Source organism: Aulonocara stuartgranti (assembly GCF_965226115.1).
Source record: "Aulonocara stuartgranti genome assembly, chromosome: 1".
NCBI lineage: Eukaryota > Metazoa > Chordata > Actinopteri > Cichliformes > Cichlidae > Aulonocara > Aulonocara stuartgranti.
Window position 1 is genome coordinate 36,612,222 of NC_138939.1, and position 18,716 is coordinate 36,630,937.

Below are 18,716 nucleotides of genomic sequence, written 5' to 3' on the forward strand. Positions count from 1 at the left end.
TATTTTTTTTTATTTGAATCAGCATTTGAAACAACAGTAGGGGCTTACAACCATCAAAACACAGTGGAGCCTTTATCATGGTTTGCAGTATTGGGAGGTTACTTTTAAAATGTATTCCACTACAGATTACAGATTACATGCCCCAAAATGTATTTTGTAACGTATTCCGTCACGTTACTCAATGAGAGTAACGTATTCTGAATACTTTGGATCACTTAATATATTATCATGCTTTTTACAACTACATGAATGTACTATTGCTGTGTGATTTATTACTATTACTGAAGACTACTCGTCATACCAACTAGATGTTTAAATCTTAATATAAATGAGTAACAGTAGGTGGACATTAGGTAAAGCTGCACTTTCTGCAGCGATCTCGTATAGAAAACTATTCGGTGCGTATATAAAACAGGTCCGCGGCTCCGAACCGTAGTAAAGGGACCTCTGGCTAATACGTCGAGTTCACGGTTTGCCCCTCTGGGGGCGGGGGTACCCGGACCTGGGATATAGAGTATGTTTGGGGAGTGTGAATGTGTGTACAGTGTCTATTTGTGTCTGTCTCCACGTCGGGTGAGTGCCGAGTATTTGTTTGTGTATATGGGGGTGGGAATGCACGTTTGTGTCTGCGTGCGCCTGTTCATCTGTGTCTATATGTCAGCTTGGGTTTTAGACTCCACCTCTCTGGGAACATCTCAGGCTCTCCAAGGTATGGAGGCCTTTCTTCCCTCACCACACTCCCAGTGGCTGATGCCCTCCGACGTTGGTGTGTTGGTGGTTCTTGGTGTCTGGGGCTGGGTGCTCATGTATGTACCGGCTCACTCCTGGTGGCCGATTGGTGGTGCCTGGCGCCTGTGGCCCGGCTGGGCCCCTTCCGAGGGCCTGAGGCCCGGTCCTGTCTGGCACAGCTGGCTGCCAGCAGAGCCCGCGGGCACGTCACTGCAACCCCCTCTGGCCTCTGCTCCGTGGCTGCTGGGTGACCTCTCGTTTGAGGCTCTCCTCAGCTCTTCCCAGGAGGGTGGCACGGTTGCCCCCTGGTGGTCCTCCTTCGGTCCTCGTATTCTGGGGCCTCTGGATGTCTGGGGCCTGGATATCCTCCATACCTGCTTCATGCCCTGGGGGATGGGGCTTTGGCTCCCCACACTCCCTAGCAGATCGTTACATGGAGAAACCTTTTTGAATACAAGCGTGCTGATCCACACAGGCGTACACACGAGTGTTCACAGACATAAACTACACCTTTCTTGGCTGCTACCTCAAAGCACATTGTGCGCTGTCGATCTTGCGTACTGCACAATAACATGTAATATTTAGCATCTACTGTTATCTACTGTTAGCTAGTTTATTGTGATGGTGTTGTATTTATTAAATTCAATTCAATTCAATTTTATTTATATAGCGCCAAATCACAACAAAAGTCATCTCAAGGCGCTTCATAGATACAGAGAAAAACCCAACAATCATATGACCCCCTATGAGCAAGCGCTTTGGCGACAGTGGGAAGGAAAAACTCCCTTTTAACAGGAAGAAACCTCCGGCAGAACCAGGCTCAGGGAGGGGGGGCCATCTGCTGTGATTGGTTGTGGTGAGAGAAGGAAGACAGGATAAAGACATGCTGTGGAAGAGAGACAGAGGTTAATAACAGATATGATTCAATGCAGAGAGGTCTATTAACACATAGTGAGTGAGAAAGGTGACTGGAAAGGAAAAACTCAATGCATCATGGGAATCCCCCGGCAGCCTACGTCTATTGCAGCATAACTAAGGGTGGATTCAGGGTCACCTGGTCCAGCCCTAACTATATGCTTTAGCAAAAAGGAAAGTTTGAAGCCTAATCTTAAAAGTAGAGATAGTGTCTGTCTCCTGAATCTAAACTGGAAGCTGGTTCCACAGAAGAGGGGCCTGAAAGCTGAAGGCTCTGCCTCCCATTCTACTTTTAAATACACTAGGAACAACAAGTAGGTCTGCAGTGTGAGAGCAAAGTGCTTTAATAGGGTGATATGGTACTACAAGGTCATTAAGATAAGATGGGGCCTGATTATTTAAGACCTTGTATGTGAGAAGCAGGATTTTGAATTCAATTCTGGATTTAACAGGAAGCCAATGAAGGGAAGCCAATACAGGAGAAATCTGCTCTCTCTTCCAAGTCCCTGTCAGGACTCTTGCTGCAGCATTTTGGATTAGCTGAAGGCTTTTCAGCGAGTTTTTAGGACATCCTGATAATAATGAATTACAGTAGTCCAGCCTGGAAGTAATAAATGCATGAACTAGTTTTTCAGCGTCACTCTGAGACAGGATATTTCTAACTTTAGAGATGTTGCACAAATCGAAGAAAGCAGTGTTACTGGAGGCCAAGGTAATGCCATCCAGAGTAAGAGTCTGGTTAGATACCATATTTCTAAGATTTTCAGGTCCGAGTACAATAACCTCAGTTTGATCTGAATGAAGAAGCAGAAAGTTAGCGGCCATCCAGGTCTTTATGTCTTTAAGACATTCCTGCAGTTTAACTAATTGGTGTGTGTTGTCTGGCTTCATGGACAGATAGAGCTGAGTGTCATCTGCATTGCAGTGAACATTTATGCTATGTCTTCTAATGATGCTGCCTAAGGGAAGCATGTATAATGTAAACAGAATTGGTCCTAGCACTGAACCCTGTGGAACTCCATAATTAACCTCAGTGTGTGAAGAGGACTCTCCATTTACATGAACAGATTGGAGTCTATTAGATAGATATGATACAAACCACTGCAGCGCAGTACCTGTAATACCTACAGCATGTTCTAATCGCTCTAATAGGATATTATGGTCGACAGTATTGAACGCTGACTGAGGTCTAGCAGGACAAGCACAGAGATGAGTCCACTGTCAGAGGCCATAAGAAGATCATTTGTAACCTTCACTAAAGCTGTTTCTGTGCTGTGCTGAGCTCTGAAACCTGACTGAAACTCTTCAAATAAACCATTCCTCTGCAGATGATCTGTTAGCTGTTTGACAACTACTCTTTCAAGGATTTTTGATATGAAAGGAAGGTTGGAGATTGGCCTATAATTAGCTAAGACTGCTGGGTCTAGAGATGCTTTTTGAGTAAAGGTTTAACTACAGCCACCTTGAAGGCCTGTGGTACATAGCCGATTATTAGAGATAGGTTGATCATATTTAAGATCGAAGAATTAATTAATGGCAGGACTTCTTTGAGCAGTTTTGTAGGAATGGGGTCTAAAATGGTTTGGAGGAAGTAATTATTGAAGTTAACTCAGAAAGATCAATTGGAGAAAATGAGTCTAACTTAACATCAATGGTACTGAAAGTAGCTGTAGATAATATTACATATGTGGGATGATTATTGGTAATTTTTTCTGTAATGATAAAAATTTTATTTGTGAAGAAGTTCATGAAGTCATTACTAGTTAACGTTAAAGGGATGGTTGGCTCAACAGTGTTCTGACTGTTTGTCAGCCTGGCTACAGTGCTGAAGAGAAACCTGGGGTTGTTCTTATTTGCTTCAATCAGTGATGAATAGTAAGATGTTCTGGCTTTGCGGAGGGCTTTCTTATAAAGCAACAAACTATTTCTCCAGGCTAAATGATGATCCTCTAAATTTGTGACACGCCATTTCCGCTCCAGCTTATGAGTCATCTGCTTTAGGCTACGTGTTACTTCTGATTTGAGACCTTAGTTTTCACCGGAGCTACAGTATCCAGAGTCGTACGTAGTGAAGAGGTAAAATTATTAACCAGATAATCGAGCTCTGTTGGGGTAGCGTTCAGATAGCTGCTCTGCTCTGTGTTGATACAGGGCAATGAAGATGATAACAGTGGGTGGATTATATTCTTAAACTTAGTTACAGCGCTTTCAGAAAGACATCTACTTTGATAAAGTCTACTCTCCACTGCTGTGTAATCAATTATTGTAAATGTAAATGTTATCAGGAAATGATCAGACAGGAGAGGGTTTTCAGGAAACACTGTTAAATGTTCAGTTTCTATGCCATGTGTTAAAACAAGATCTAGAGCAGGGGTGTCAAACTCAAATACACAGTGGGCCAAAATTCAAAACTGGAACAAAGTCGCGGGCTAACGTTAATATTTATTGAAATATATTTATTCCTCCAGATATAAGAATGAATCTTTTCTTATGGACTCAAACACGTTTTGCTGAAAAACTGAATATGGAACAAGCAAAGCTTAATACTAAACAATATATATATTAGCTGTATAATACCAGTAGGCCAGCTCTAATAGTAATTTGGCCCGCGGGCCAGAGTTTGGCACCTATGATCTAGAGTGTGATTAACCCTTTAAGACCTACCATAGAACCAAGTCCGCCAGAGCTTATATTATATTTTTACATGCTGTGGAGCCATTTTTGGGAGCATTTCAAGTTGCTATACATCAATACAACCATTATAGCCCAGATTTTAATAATATGTATGCATTAAGTGCATAGTAATTACATAAATTGCAAAAAAGTGCAATAAACTACAAAAAAATTGAAAATCGTTTTTGATTTTTTAACATATATTTGTAGTTAGAGAAATTTAAGAGGCTTATCCCTCAAAACTGTAAATACAAAAAAGTTGCACAAAATAGTTTCCCACCACAGGAAATTTATTTTGAGTGTCTTCATAATTTTATTTTTGAAATACACCAATTTTTATACACTGCAGGAAAAACGAAAATAAATATTATACTGCAAATTTGCAAAAAAGCAGCATATGCATCAAAATAAACTATTTCCAGCAGTGCAATATGAGTCCTAAGCATCCCAGAAACGACACAGAAAGTCATAAAGTCAAACATAACTTTTAAAAAGAGCAGTATAGGCCCTGAGGCCCTGATCGCAAAAAAGACTACATTTCCGCGAAAATGACGTCACTTCCGGTTTCGGCCAGGTAATGGCGGAAATGCAAAAGTTCGCGCTGACGTCTATTCCAACGTAGGAAGTGTTTTGAACAGCTGATCGGACCGGCAAAGCGTGTTTCTGGAATATTATGTTTTTGTTCCTGCAAGCGCTTTTTATGCAGTTTTTGCAAAGCTTTATGTGGAAGGAAACCGTGACCTAGGACAAGCTGATGGCATCAGATGTAAGTACAACTCCTCCGGTTTCATATGCAAAAAAAATTTTTGCGCTAGCTTACGTGGTTGCAGTGCTACCAGGATTTAAAAATAGTTACGCATAACAGAGCGTTCCCGCTCCGATCGGCTCTAAAGGGTTAAAGTGGGTGGGTTCTTTTACATTTTGAGAGAAGCCAATTGAGTCTAATAACAGATTAAATGCCATGTTGAGGCTGTCATTTTTAGCATCTACATTGATGTTAAAATCACCCACAATAATTATTTTATCTGAGCTGAGCACTAAATTAGATATAAAGTCTGAGAAATCAGACAGAAACTCTGTGTAAGGCCCAGGTGGACGATAGATGATAACAAGTAAGACTGGTTTCTGAGTTTTACACAAGGCTAAGCATCAGGCTTTCAAATGAATTAAAAGTCTGTCTGGGTCTTTGGTTGATTAATAGGCTGGTGTGAAAAATTGCTGCCACACCGCCCCCTCGGCCTGTGCTTCGAGATTTCTGGTAGTTAGAATGACTCGGGGGTGTTGATTCATTTAAGATAACATAATCATCCTGCTGCAACCAGGTTTCTGTAAGGCAGAGTAAATTGATTTGTTGATCAATTATTAAGTTTAATAATCCACATTTCACTGTTTTACTCTTTGGTTCAGATGTGGATACTGTATTGTTCTTTCTTTGTGATTGTTTATGTTTAAGTTGTTTGTTGCTGGTTTTTAGGGTTTTTTTTTTGTCTGTTTGGAAGCTGACATAGTCTCTATGGGGATGGGTTTTTGGGGGGGTAGCAGGAGGAGAGAAGCTGCAGAGAGGCGTGTAAGACTGCAACTCTGCTTCCTGGTCCCAACTCTGGATAGTCATATTATGGGGGGTTTAATAAATTTGTCCATATTTCTAGAAATGAGAGCTGCTCCATCCAAAGTGGGATGGATGCCGTCTCTCCTAACAAGACCAGGTTTCCTCCAGAAGGTTTGCCAATTATCTATGAAGCCCACATCGTTTCTGGGACACCACTCAGACAGCCAGCAATTTAAGGAGAACATGCGGCTAAACATGTCACTCCTGGTCTGACTGGGAAGGGGACCACAGAAAACTACAGAGTCCGACATTGTTTTGGCAAAGTTGCACACCGATTCAATATTGATTTTAGTGACCTCCGATTGGCGTACCCGGGTGTCATTACTACCGACGTGAATTATGATTTTACTGAATTAGGTATTTATTATGTTGCTCTTTTCTGTTTGTTTTCTCTTCTGTTTTTTCTTATCTCCATACAGGTGATCCAAGTGTTTTGTTTGTTTTTCTTTTTTTTCTTCCACCCTTTCTCACCATCTCTTCTCCCCTCTATTTTTCTTTCTCTCTCTCTCTCTTTCTTTCATTCTTTCTCCCTGTCCTATCCCCCAGTCATGTCTGTCCCGTCTGTAACAACCGAAAATCTAATCAAATAAATACATAATTATAATAAAGGTCAATCAAATGGACCAATATGGCAAGGCCGTGATGATCCACTTGATAAAGTAAATCTTTCTTGGCCTTCAGACAACAATTCTGATGGCTAAAGATCCAAACGGGAAAGGCAAAAAAACCCAAAAAAAACCCCACATATACATATACACACATGCATAAACTGATGGTTTGGTAGTGTGGCGTTGGGGGTCTTCTGAAAACTGTTGGAATTATCAGTGTCACATTTTGACCATAATGCAACAACATCTGGAAAGCATCTGATTGGCAACAGCTTCATTTTTTAGTTTGTCGTTGATCCCAAACACACTGAAAATTCAGTAAAAGCATACGTTGGTAGAAAAATGGAACACTTTAAGTCAAATATTGGCCCCCCAGAGTGTGTGTGAATGTGTGTGCACACATGTGTGATGAGAGATACTTTTGTTTTGTTTTTTTTCTCTTGCTTTCACAGAGCAAAAGCAGTTGTACTGGCCTATACAATGCAACAATAGTTCTCTGTGTGGCTTTGATCTAATGAAGAATAGTGTGTGTGTGTGTGTGTGTGTGTGTGTGTGTGTGTGTGTGTGTGTGTGGTGGGGGTGGGTGTATCAGAAAGAGAGCGCTATTGCTCAGAGGAAAGCAAAAGCTGGGTTACACAATGAGACTGAATCAGCTGCTTATATCTTCGTTTTTGCTGAACCAAAGGTCTTGCCATAGAAATTGAACCATGCTGTTTTAAAGAGTGATAGCACGGCTATTATTAGAACAGTTACAGTTACTAACATCACATTCACATCAGAGCACTGGCTAGTAAACATGATGAAAATGAAGGTTTCTACCATCACTGCACATTGGTGTAAAAGCTAAAGGTCGAAGGGAGCAGCTGGCCTCAGTGATAGTTATTACCAACATGAAAAGGGAAATGAAAATTAATTTGGGAGTAGAGACTATGTCTGCATTATGGTATGAAATATTAAAATGCAGGTTTGCATTTGTCCACACCTAGGGACGCATGCAGACAACCAGCTAACCCTGTGAATAATCACAAGGACAGAAAAGTACATACACTTTGTTTTCATAGGCTTTATGCAGCCATGCGTACACGCTGTTACTGTGAACTACTAAAAGTGCATTTCTTCTATCGTCTTTAGCAGCAAGTGGAAGCAGACCATCTCATTTTTCATCATTTGCATACAGAATCACTGTTTGCTCCACAAGTTATTTGACAATAATTTTTTAATAAGACAATATCAAAGTAGACATGCAATTTTACAGACTGTGAAACTGAGAGAGTCACAGGAGAAGTGGGTGAAATGTGCTTTTGTTGTTGAGAACAGAAGAAAAGCTACTGAGGAACAACAAATGTGATGGAGGCGATCGATCCTTTAAGTTCAGGGTACAGAACGCTGCTGCAAGGAAAAAATAGACTTTAAAAAATAAGCTCAAATCACAGAAGAAGAGTCAATAATTACAGGTAACAGAAAGAGCTGTAGATAGATGTGTTCATAAACATGCAATATAACAACAATACATGGTTGTAGTTTCACTGTCCTTTATAAAGCTTATTTATGTGTTAGAAAGCATGTGCATGGTCTATGTGTGTCATTTATACATGTGGCCAAAGCACTACAGATTATTTCTGCAAATGATGCAATCTGATGGAGGACAAGGGTTTGTTAAGAGCTTGTTTGCTGCCTGTTGTTGTTGGAAATGGGGCTGATAAAAAACACTTGGACTAAGCTGTAGAATAAGCTGCCATTAAACCAAAACACTGAGCTAGAAGAGGCTAAAAGCCTACACATATCTGCACAGCTGGGTAAAATCTGTAAGGTCTTTTTACAGAATCCCTGAAGTCAGTTTATTCAGTGCTATACAGTACTTTTGTCTGTTTGTGCCAGGATAACAGGTTATAGAGTAAAGTCTTCCCTTTCCCTGATTTACTTAGCAGACTAAATATTGCAAATCTTTCACATTTACTAAGCAGTGTCATCAGAAAGCCAGAACATTTTAGAAAATTAAGATATCTGATTTTATGATACTGGCTGTTAACTTCATGTCAATGTACATGTAATCTACATGTAGGTCCAAACAATCTTAGACAATGACACAGTTAATTTGAAATCACACAGTGCGTGTGTGACTGAAGTACAGACTTTAAGCTTTAATTTGAGGTGCAAACAAAAGTATTGCATTAATTGTTTCACAGTCATTTTTATACGCATGCCTTCATATTCAAAGGCTCAAGAGAAATTGATAAAGCTGTTTTATGGTCAGGTCAGTTTCCTCATAAGTCCATGAAAAATTCAGCAGAAATAAAGTCTTGAGTTGATTCCAAGAGTTGCATTTTATTTGGTCTATCTTCACTGGAACTCTGAGTTTGACTGTCAAAGACACGTGGATGCAAATGAGGAAGACTGAAACAAACAACAAAATCAGAGTAAGAGTAAAAACATTCGCATTGTCCAAATCACCATCTAACAAAGTCAGAACATTCATGAATAGATCGCTGCATCACTGCCAAGTCTACAATGAAGAGACACATTCATACAGTAAATGAAAATAAAAAGGGTTTGCAGTGGTGCAAAGCACTGGTTACACTGACAAATGGGAATTCCATTAAAACAAAAAAGGCCACACAGGTCTGGAATAAAGTTCTTTGGACAGAAGAAAGTAAAATGAACTTAGATTAACCAGAATGATGGGAAGAGAAAAGTCTGGAGAAGAAGAGAAATAGCTCATGAGGTAAAACATACCATACCAGTGTTGTGGGATGGGCATGCAAACGCCTGCCAGTGAAACTGTGTCACTAGTGTTTATTGATGATGTGAGTGCTGATAAAAGCAGCAGGATCAGTTTGAATCTGCTCAGATTTGGCCAAATGCTGCAAAATCAATCGGACAGCACTTCACAGTCCAAATGTATCCAAATGGATAGTAGCTCAAGGAGTACTGCAAAGAAACTGGATGTTCATCAACAGCCAGGTCAGGCAGATGCTGGAGATAAAACTGAAGGCAGAGAGAGCCATGAACAGACACAGTGGGACTGAAAGCGGCTGCAGTACAGAGGCAAATGACCAGAAATGCGTCCACAAATGTAAACTGCAGCTACACTTTAATGTCAGTCTTTTTTGGCTTTGTCTTGTTTACAGTTGTAAAAAAAAAAACTGAGCCATGGAGGAAAAAAGACTGTGCTCATATTGGTCAGTTCACACAAAAGAGACAGAACCATGATGACTCAAGAGGATTTTAACGTGCCAGTCCTTCTGTCACAATGATGTGAAATGTCTCAGATGCATTGGTTTGGTTCCATTATTAAACACCATGAGAAATAAAATGCTGAACTGTTGAGCACAAAATTTGTTCTTTTTTTGTTCCTGTCCTACACGTTCTCAGCTTCAGTCATCGTCCTTAGATTAGCTGAGGAAATCTTAGCTGAGGGTTAAATGGGAGACGATGGCGCTGCAGTTTGTGGACAGCAGCAGCAGGAAAAATGAAAACATATTAACAGGTTCTCTTAAAGGTAATATGAACTAGTCATCCTGAGCCAGCTGGAGAAAGCTGGAGAATGGCTGTTTTGCTTCAGTCTGTAGGCTAATGTGTCTGTTATCACCTCGAGCAGATGGCTCAGCATGGAAGAGAGAGATTCACACATGCACGCACAAATAAACCAACTCTTCCCTGCACATCCACAAAAACACTCTGAAGTATGTTTGTCATACACATGTACAGCAGCGCAAAAATAAACGTGAAAAAATTCCCCCCAGAAACCAAATATTCTGTCCACTACTGACATTTATTCATTTCTGAGTGACAAGAGGGTAACGGAAATGATTTAAAGGTTTGCTGGGAATCTGCATAAAAATATAACCACAAAAATATTCTAATGGAGGGGAAAAGGTCATATTAAAGCTGGTCGGTATAAGCAGTGTGTCTGTAGTGTCTGTAACATTCCTCTGTAGATTAAACCATGCACATGCCGAGGTGACAAAGTTGCACTGCAAAATAAAACTTGGTGTGTGACCTTCAACATATTTCTTTTTCAGCAAGCTCCAACTAGTGCCAAAGTATCCTGTCACATGCTGTATAACTTATGTATACAGTGTATTTAGTGTTTGACCAGATTATTTATGTTTGAGAAAGAAAAAAAGACAATTTAATCATCCTGAAACAAGATACTGTGACATATACAGTAGAATATAGACATAAAGTCATATACAGGGAGGGAAATAATAATTTGAACCCCTGCTGACTTTGTGTGTTTTTCCACTTATAAAGAAATCAAGAGTTTATGTTATGATCATTTCATTTTAATGGAGAGAGACAGAATTCCAAAGCCAACATAACGTAATACTTGGTGGAGAAACCCGTGTTGGCAAGAACAGCAGTAAGATGTTTCTTCTTGTAGCTGGTCAACAGGTTTGCACATATCGCAGGAGGGATTTTGGCCCAGTCCTCTTTACAGAAACTCACTAAATCCTTTAAGGTTTCTTGGCTGCCAATTCGATGTTCAGATCCCTCCACAGATTTCCTACAGGTTGGAAGTAGACTGGTTTGGCCACTCCAAGAACTTAATGTGCCTCTTCAAAGCCACTCCTTTGTTGGCTTGGTGGTATATTTTGGGTTACTGTTATGCTGAATCCTCAAATGTTCTGGCTGAGGGAAAGAGCTTCCTGTGCAAGATTTTGTGGTACCTAATACCATCAACTGGCCCCACAATGCATTGAAGTCATCCTGAACCCTTAGCAGAAAAACAGCCCCAAAGCATAATGCTTCCACCTCCATGCTTGACTCTTTGGGTCATACTCAGCATTTCCTTTCCTCCAACCATAGCAGGTCAAGTTGATGACATTTTATATAAGCATTGGAAATTTCTTCTGTTTCACACCAAGACTTGTTCCCTTCTCAGTAAGCCTCGTGCTGATGATCTTATACTGTAACCCATTCCAGCCTTGTGCAGCTCTGGGCACAAAGCCAGTCTGTGGGATCCCACATTCTGGCTAGGTTGTAGGGGAGCAAGCACTTTTGTACGGTGGCCCCTAGAGACAAAGCACGTACAAACTCCAAAGCACGTACAAATTCCAAAACACGTGCAAACCCCAAAACACAACGGAAGTGCTCCAGGACCCTAGGTGCAATGTTGAGCTTTTGTTACCTAGTGGCTACACAAGCCAGCAAGTACCAACGACCAGATTTGGTGTGTGGTAGTAACAGGTAAATTACCATCCATCCATCCATTCGCTTCCGCTTCTCCTTTTCAGGGTCGTGGGGGGCGCTGGAGCCTATCCCAGCTGTCATAGGGCGAGAGGCGGGGTACACCCTGGACAGGTCGCCAGTCTGTCGCAGGGCCAACACACAGGGACAGACAACCATTCGCGCTCACATTCACTCGCACATTCACACCTAATGGCAATTTGGATTTTCCAATTAACCTATCCCCCACAAGCTGCATGTCTTTGGATGGTGGGAGGAAGCCGGAGTACCCGGAGGAAACCCACACAAACACGGGGAGAACATGCAAACTCCACACAGAAAGACCCCGGCCTGATGTTGGAATTGAACTCAGGACCTTCTTGCTGTGCGGCAACAGTGCTAACCACCGTGCCACCGTGCCACCGACAAAAAATTGGTTAAGGGTTCCCCAAGCTTTCACGCCCCTCATGTTCTTCATGTGCCCACCATTAGAAGCATGCCTATGGAAAAAGTGCGCCGGCACACAGTGCAGTGCGCTTTATAGGTGTTATCGTGCACTTTCCCAGCCAGGTGTTTTCCTTTTCCCATTCCTCCCTGTACTTTTGCAGCCTTTTTTTTTCTTTCTCTGAGGGGAACAAACATTGCTGCTCTAATGCTGGGCTTACACTGTGCGATTTTTGGCCCATTTTGAGCCGATTTTTGAGTCGTGCGGCCGATTTGGTGATCGGCCCGATTTTGGCCTTCATCGTGCATCGTGTAGTATACGTGGGGTAACGAGAAGCGATTAACACCTCACGACCAGCTCCCGATCATCAATCGCTCGTGAGGGTGTCACCACAGCCGCTCACACTGCTCACGCGCAAACACGTAAACGTCGGTGAAAAAGACGGAGCAGCACAGCTGTGCAGCCTGTGATCTGGACACAAGCGATAGAGGCACAACTTGTAGAACTTTGGAAAGCTCACCCGAGCCTTTTCAATGTGGCATCACAAAATTATCACGACCACAACAACCGTGAAAATAGTTGGATTTACATTGCTGCTTTATCACAGCTGCCTGATCAATGCTTTTCATTAGCAATTTAGCAAAGTTGATGGTGGTGGTGTGCGTGTCTGTGTGAGTGAAAGACAGAGAGGGAGAGAGCGACAGATTTTCTGTTATAACCTTCATTTTATGGACGCACAGTGTGAGCTCTCAGGTCGCATCAGAGCATCGGGCGGTATAGTGTGAGACCTGCATCGTGACCTACCAACTTCTAACCCCTGTGAGTCAATCGTGCAGTTTGAAAATCGCACAGAGTCTGCCCAGCTTTAGGTGTACTGTCAACCGAGACTTGCACCGCAGTGTCGGCATTTGTTTCCCTGTTGGCCATGCTTCTTGTTGTGGTCATCTGTTGTCTTCCAGTATTTTCTCCGCAAGCGACCTTTCCTCGACCAATGAGATGAGCGGTAATCTGAATTGTCATACTCGAATTGTCATAAGTGTGCTGTCAGCTCATTGGTCACAAAGCAGGAGAGGGGCTGGGAATTATGTTTTCAAACAAAGCGTTAATTCCATTAACATTTATAGATTACTTTTGATTCTCACTGTATTACGGGACAAAGTGCGTCCCTTATTAGCTCAATACGGTACGATTCCGTTTTTTAAGGGACGGTTGGCAATCCTAGGCTCCCCAGACCCTCCAGCTGGCGAGGCAGGATGCTGGCTGGGTTCTCCTGAACCCCCAGTTGATGTAGACGGCGGCATGGAAGCTGCTGGGTGCTGGGCTGGCTCACCTGAGCCAGCAGCGGAAGCCGATGCAGGACCAGCAGGTATGGAGGCCCCCTGCAAAACTGAGAGCATGGCAGCAGGGTGCGCCAACAGCTGAGCTGCTAAGCGTACAGGGAGCTGAACTGCTACTTGTGCAAGTAAAAGCGCATGTGACTGATCTAGAGGCAAAACTAGAGATTGAGCAGGTGGCTGAACTGTGGCCTGCGCCAAGGACTGAGGCATAATCATGCAGAGAGAGAGAGCAGGTGAAAAACAGTCCATAGTGCCCACAATCTGTAAACAAGCGGCCATGAAATTAGTAGTGTTAATGATCACTGATCCTGAGCCAGCAGTCTTTACGTTCTCAGAGTCTGAGGCAGTCTTAATTGGCTTAAAGGCAAATGGTCCAGTCTCTTCAGACACAGAAGAATTCAGCATAGGCTGGTTGAATTCAATCAATGACAGTTCCTTAAAGTTCAGAGGGGCTGGTCCAGCCACACGAAAAACAAGGATCACAACCTGGCACACAAAAACATGACTTAGACCTTTATGGTGAGGCTCGAGGACAAACATTAAATACTCAGGTATGTATCTGGTTAATGACAACAGAATGATAGTGGTAAGTGGTACATTTAGATTGTATGGAGAAATGGGTGCAGATAACGCTGCGCTAGAATCCTTAATGAAAAGAGATGACTTTTCAGATTGTGACTGGGTGGTAACACTGTTATCCCAACATGAAACCTCGTCTAGTGATGAGTTTACAGAGCCAGAGAAGACAGACATCACGTTAACTCTGGGAGGGGATAACAGAAGTTCACTAACAGTTAGATTGGACTCCCCACTTTCAGCCATGATCACCTGATTGGAGGTGACAGTGCTGGAGTTAAACAGTTCAGAAGCATCCTGCTTAATATTCAGAGGAAAACAGATTTCAGGTTGAGTAATGTTACCGCTTGGATTTCTATGATCTGAATTCGTGTTGTTGTCAGTGAGTTTCATAGTGAGTCTTTGACCAGCATCTATAGTTTTCAGTTCTTTGCACACAACAGCAGGCAATACCTTATCACTTGTCACTTCACACACGGTCTGTTCACACTTTAATTCAGGACTGGCCACCTCTGAAATGTCTTTACTTGCTATGAAAGCAGAGGGGCCTGGAGGAGAAGAAACACAGTCTCTGAAGACAGGCTCCAAAAGAGGGTGTGGCTAGGGAACCAATCAGTTCTGGTACATTGAAATCTTTATTTTGAACAAGATCCCCAAACATGACTTTCTCCAGTGACTCAGTAACACCATCATTAGCTTCTTGAAGTGGCTCTGGGGTGAGCAGAGCAGACACAGGAAGGGAGGCATCGGTCACACATAGTCTGTGATGGAACCCTTGGCACAACATATGTCGCAGAAGAAAGCACCTCCACCCCACCGCCCACACTATTCACATTATGATCTGTGAAAGTCTCTTTTAGTCTAAGTGCAGCATCAGAGGACTTTACAGGAGTACTAGAATTGTTCACAATTGTTTTAGAAACAAAATCTCCTGTCTGTGGCTTGGTTAGCGGCGCATTACTTACCGTATTTTCACGACCATAAGACGCACTGTACTAAAAGGCGCAGTCTCAGTTATGTGTGCCATTACTGTATTTAACACACACATAAGGCGCACTGGATCATAGGGCGCATACAAGTACCGTATGCGTATTTAAAAATAAAGCGGGAGCAAACCTGAGTTCGGTACCTTACTCACATTTTTATTACCAGTAATCGTCATCATCAACAACACACAAGCATACAAGTGTGCGTATTTAAAAATAAAGCAGGAGCAAAACAAAGTTTGGTACTCACATTTTTATCATCAATCAAACCCATCGAAGTCCTCATCCTCTGTGTCTGAATTGAACAGCTGCGCTAAATCTCCATCAAACATGCCAGGTTCACTTTCTTCACTGTCAGAGTCACTTTCTGTGCCGTGCGGCTCCTCAGAAATGATGCCGGCTTTTGCGAAAGCTTGAACAACAGTGCCAGCAGACATGTTAGCCCAAGCATCTACAATCCATTCGCAAATTGTGGCGTAACTCGCCCGGCGCTGCCTTCCACTCTTGGTGAAACTGTGGTCTCCATCGGTCATCCATCGCTCCCAGGCCGCTCGCAGCCTTACTTTGAACGGGCGGTTCACACCGATGCCCAGCGGTTGGAGTTCCTTTGTCAGGCCTCCCGGAATGACAGCAAGCTCACAGTTCATTTGTTTCACTAGTTTTTTCACATCGGCTGTGAGATGGGCACGCATAGAGTCACAGATTAAGAGCGATGGTGATGCGTGGAAAAAACCACCTGGTCTCCTTACATACACCTCCCTCAGCCACTCTTTCATCATTTCCTCATCCATCCAGCCCTTTTCATTTGCCTTAATGATGATTCCTGCTGGAAACTTCTCTTTAGGAAAAGTCTTTCTCTTAAAAATCTCCATAGGCGGCAGTTTCTGTCCATTAGCATGGCAGCCAAGCACAACAGTAAAAGAAGACTTTTCGTGCCCCGTTGTGCGTATCGCTACCGTGCTGGTCCCCTTCTTCTCCACAGTGTGACTCACCGGGATGTCAAAAGTGAGCGGGACCTCGTCCATGTTTGTGATGTGGCTGGGCTGGATGTTTTTGTCGCCGATGTGTTTGCTGCAGTAGGAGCGGAAGATGGCCAGCTTTTCCTTATAATCCGCTGGAAGTTGCTGCGCTACCGTAGTCCTGGTCCGGATGGAAAAATGGCACCGTTTCATAAAAAGTGAAAGTGAAACTGCTTTTAGCCGAATGGTGACCGTCGAAACGCTTCTCCCGCTCGTTCTTTGCTCGATGATCCACCGCTCGAGTCTTTCCTCCAACTCGGGCCACCTCGCCTTATGTCCGCGGAAACTCAGCTGCGTTTTCTTGACCTGCCGGAGCTTGTTTTCTAGCTTCCTCCATTTGCGAACCATCGATTCGTTAATCTTAAATTCTCTCGCCGCTGCTCGATTTCCATGTTCCTCCGCGTAGCTGATGGCCTTCAGTTTAAACTGTGCTTCATAAGCGTGTCTCTTTGCCATTTTCAGGGTTGTGCCCACACTTCACCCTTTAGCGTTCTCATGGTGTTCTCTACTACCTCCTTACAACACACAGGGCGCACTGCGCTATAGGGCGCGCCGTACTTTTTGAAGAAAATCTAAGACTTTTAAGTGCGCCTTATGGTCGTGAAAATACGGTAGCTGAAACTCAGCACTGTCTAACTCTGAACAAACGTCTTCACAAACAGGAGGACACATGACACAGGATTCCCCGTCAGCGCAGCAGCTGAGCCGTCAATCTCCTGTTTGGAAGGGCGTGACAAAAACACAGGCTGAAACTCTCCAGTGCTGGAATTCACAGTCTGTGTGGGTCTTACTCCTTGTGCATAGAAGCCAGACGAACAGACCACACCATTCTCAGTACTACAGTCGGCCATCTTCACACTATGAGTCTCTTTTAACTTTGACTCTTGAATCTGTAATTCTGAATCTAGTTCATCTTCTAATGTTTCAACGAAGACTGGTGATGAAAGACTGCATTCACTCACCTCCAGTCGTTGCGCAGCGCGACGGCGACACGAACGCCGTTTCTTCTTGATGGTGGTTTCCAATGAACCAGACAGCGGTTCCTCATGCACCATTGCAGAGGCTGGGGAACTAGGTGCTGACAGAGCGGTAGGGGAGAGTTTCTGGCAGCTCAGGGGGCCCCCGAGAGCCAGGCAAGTTCCCCGGAAAATCTTGTCATAGTTAGGAGTGAACCACGGCTTCCACCGGAGCTCTTCCCCTAGTTGAGCGCATGCAGCGCACTGCCGCTCCTCGAGGTTGAAATCCATGACCTCCACAGCATCCTTGTGCTGCTCAGTGGAGGCAAGACATGCCGTAGCAATGCACGACGGCGACGTGAACGCCGCTTCCTCTTTGAAGCGGCCGTGGACAAAACTTGAATTTCCCCTCGTCCTCCAACCACATCCGTGCCAGATAGGAAACAGGAGATGAGTAGTCCGATTGAGGCGGCGAAGGTGAGTGGCCGGTCCGAAGCGGGGCGACTGGCGAGAGCTCCTCCACGAAAATGAGCCAGGGCTTCCAACGGAGCTCTTCCTCCCGAAAGGCTCGTAACACCTGCTGCCGCTCATCGTCACCAAAATTGATGGCCTCCACCACCTCTGTGCAGCTTGACTGTGGCGGAGATGAGGAAGCCGATGAATGGTGAGACGCTGGCAGAGCAGTGGCGAGCTTCAGCATTCCAACTCTGACTGCCTCTGGCTCACGAGGCAGCGGCGACGACACCCGTTTACGGGGTGAATTCGTGGGTGCTGCTGCGGCTTTCAACACTCTCTAAGCCAGCGATGGGTGCGAAGCTCCTCCTTCAGGGGGGCCAGAGAGTCGAATGCCTCAAAAAGCTGGGGAAACTGCCGGAGCTGCGACAGGATGGCGTCTATAGCCGCCAACACAGTGGACACCACTCTGGGGTCCATGCACCCGCAGATGCGTGTCATGAGCTGGCTGATCCGCTGCAGCTCCTCCCCCATCTCATCTGGACTGTCCGCTGGGTCTGACATGGTCAGGTCGTGCTGTCACGGCGGGGTGCGCCGGTGTGTAGATGAGGTAGACCCAAAAGCAGATACAGTGAAGACAGAACTAAGTCCAAAAATAAAGCGAGCCTTTGTTGTGGCTGATGGCATGAGAACAACTCTAGAGACACACTGAAACTGGGAAAACTAAGGGGACTAAGAACACTGTGTAAACTAAATGACAATGACACTCTGTGAAAGAACTATGAAAAACTATGAACACAGAGTAACTAGGAATGCTATGAAATACAGTGAAACAATGAGGGAAAACTATTAAATCTGTGGTGAGGATAACACACAACCTGACAAAGAACAGTAAGAGACAAAGGACTTAAATATACACATAAGGTGATCAGGGGGAGTGGAGACACATGAGGAAACAGCTGACTAGGATGAACATAATGATGCACAGGAAATGTAAACCAAAACACAAAGACATGGAAACTGGACTTTCATAATAAACAGGAAAACATGATAAGAAGCAGGCATGACACAAACTTGACAACATTAACCAGGCAGGCAAGAAACATGACCAATAACACACAATAAACAACATGGGGAACTTTACATGTTGTAAAGTTCCCCATGTTGACACAAAGAAATTAAGAAACAAAGGACTAATAGCAACCTAGAAATTGACTGGATGAGCTAAACTGAAACTAGAA

At 43.7% G+C, this 18,716-nt stretch overlaps 1 protein-coding gene across 2 annotated transcripts in view; it reads left to right on the forward strand.

Moving 5' to 3' along the window:
- The window catches only part of c1qtnf4 (C1q and TNF related 4), a 55,266-nt gene that overhangs the window by 17,133 nt on the left and 19,417 nt on the right, over window positions 1–18,716 (forward strand). The window contains exon 1 of one of the 2 annotated variants that reach the window (XM_082516518.1): window positions 4,267–5,083. The exons of the other annotated variant lie outside the window; for it this stretch is intronic. The gene's annotated coding sequence lies outside the window, so the exon portion shown is untranslated. Of the gene's footprint in view, window positions 1–4,266; window positions 5,084–18,716 lie in introns of those variants that run through there. 2 annotated transcript variants of the gene reach the window in all.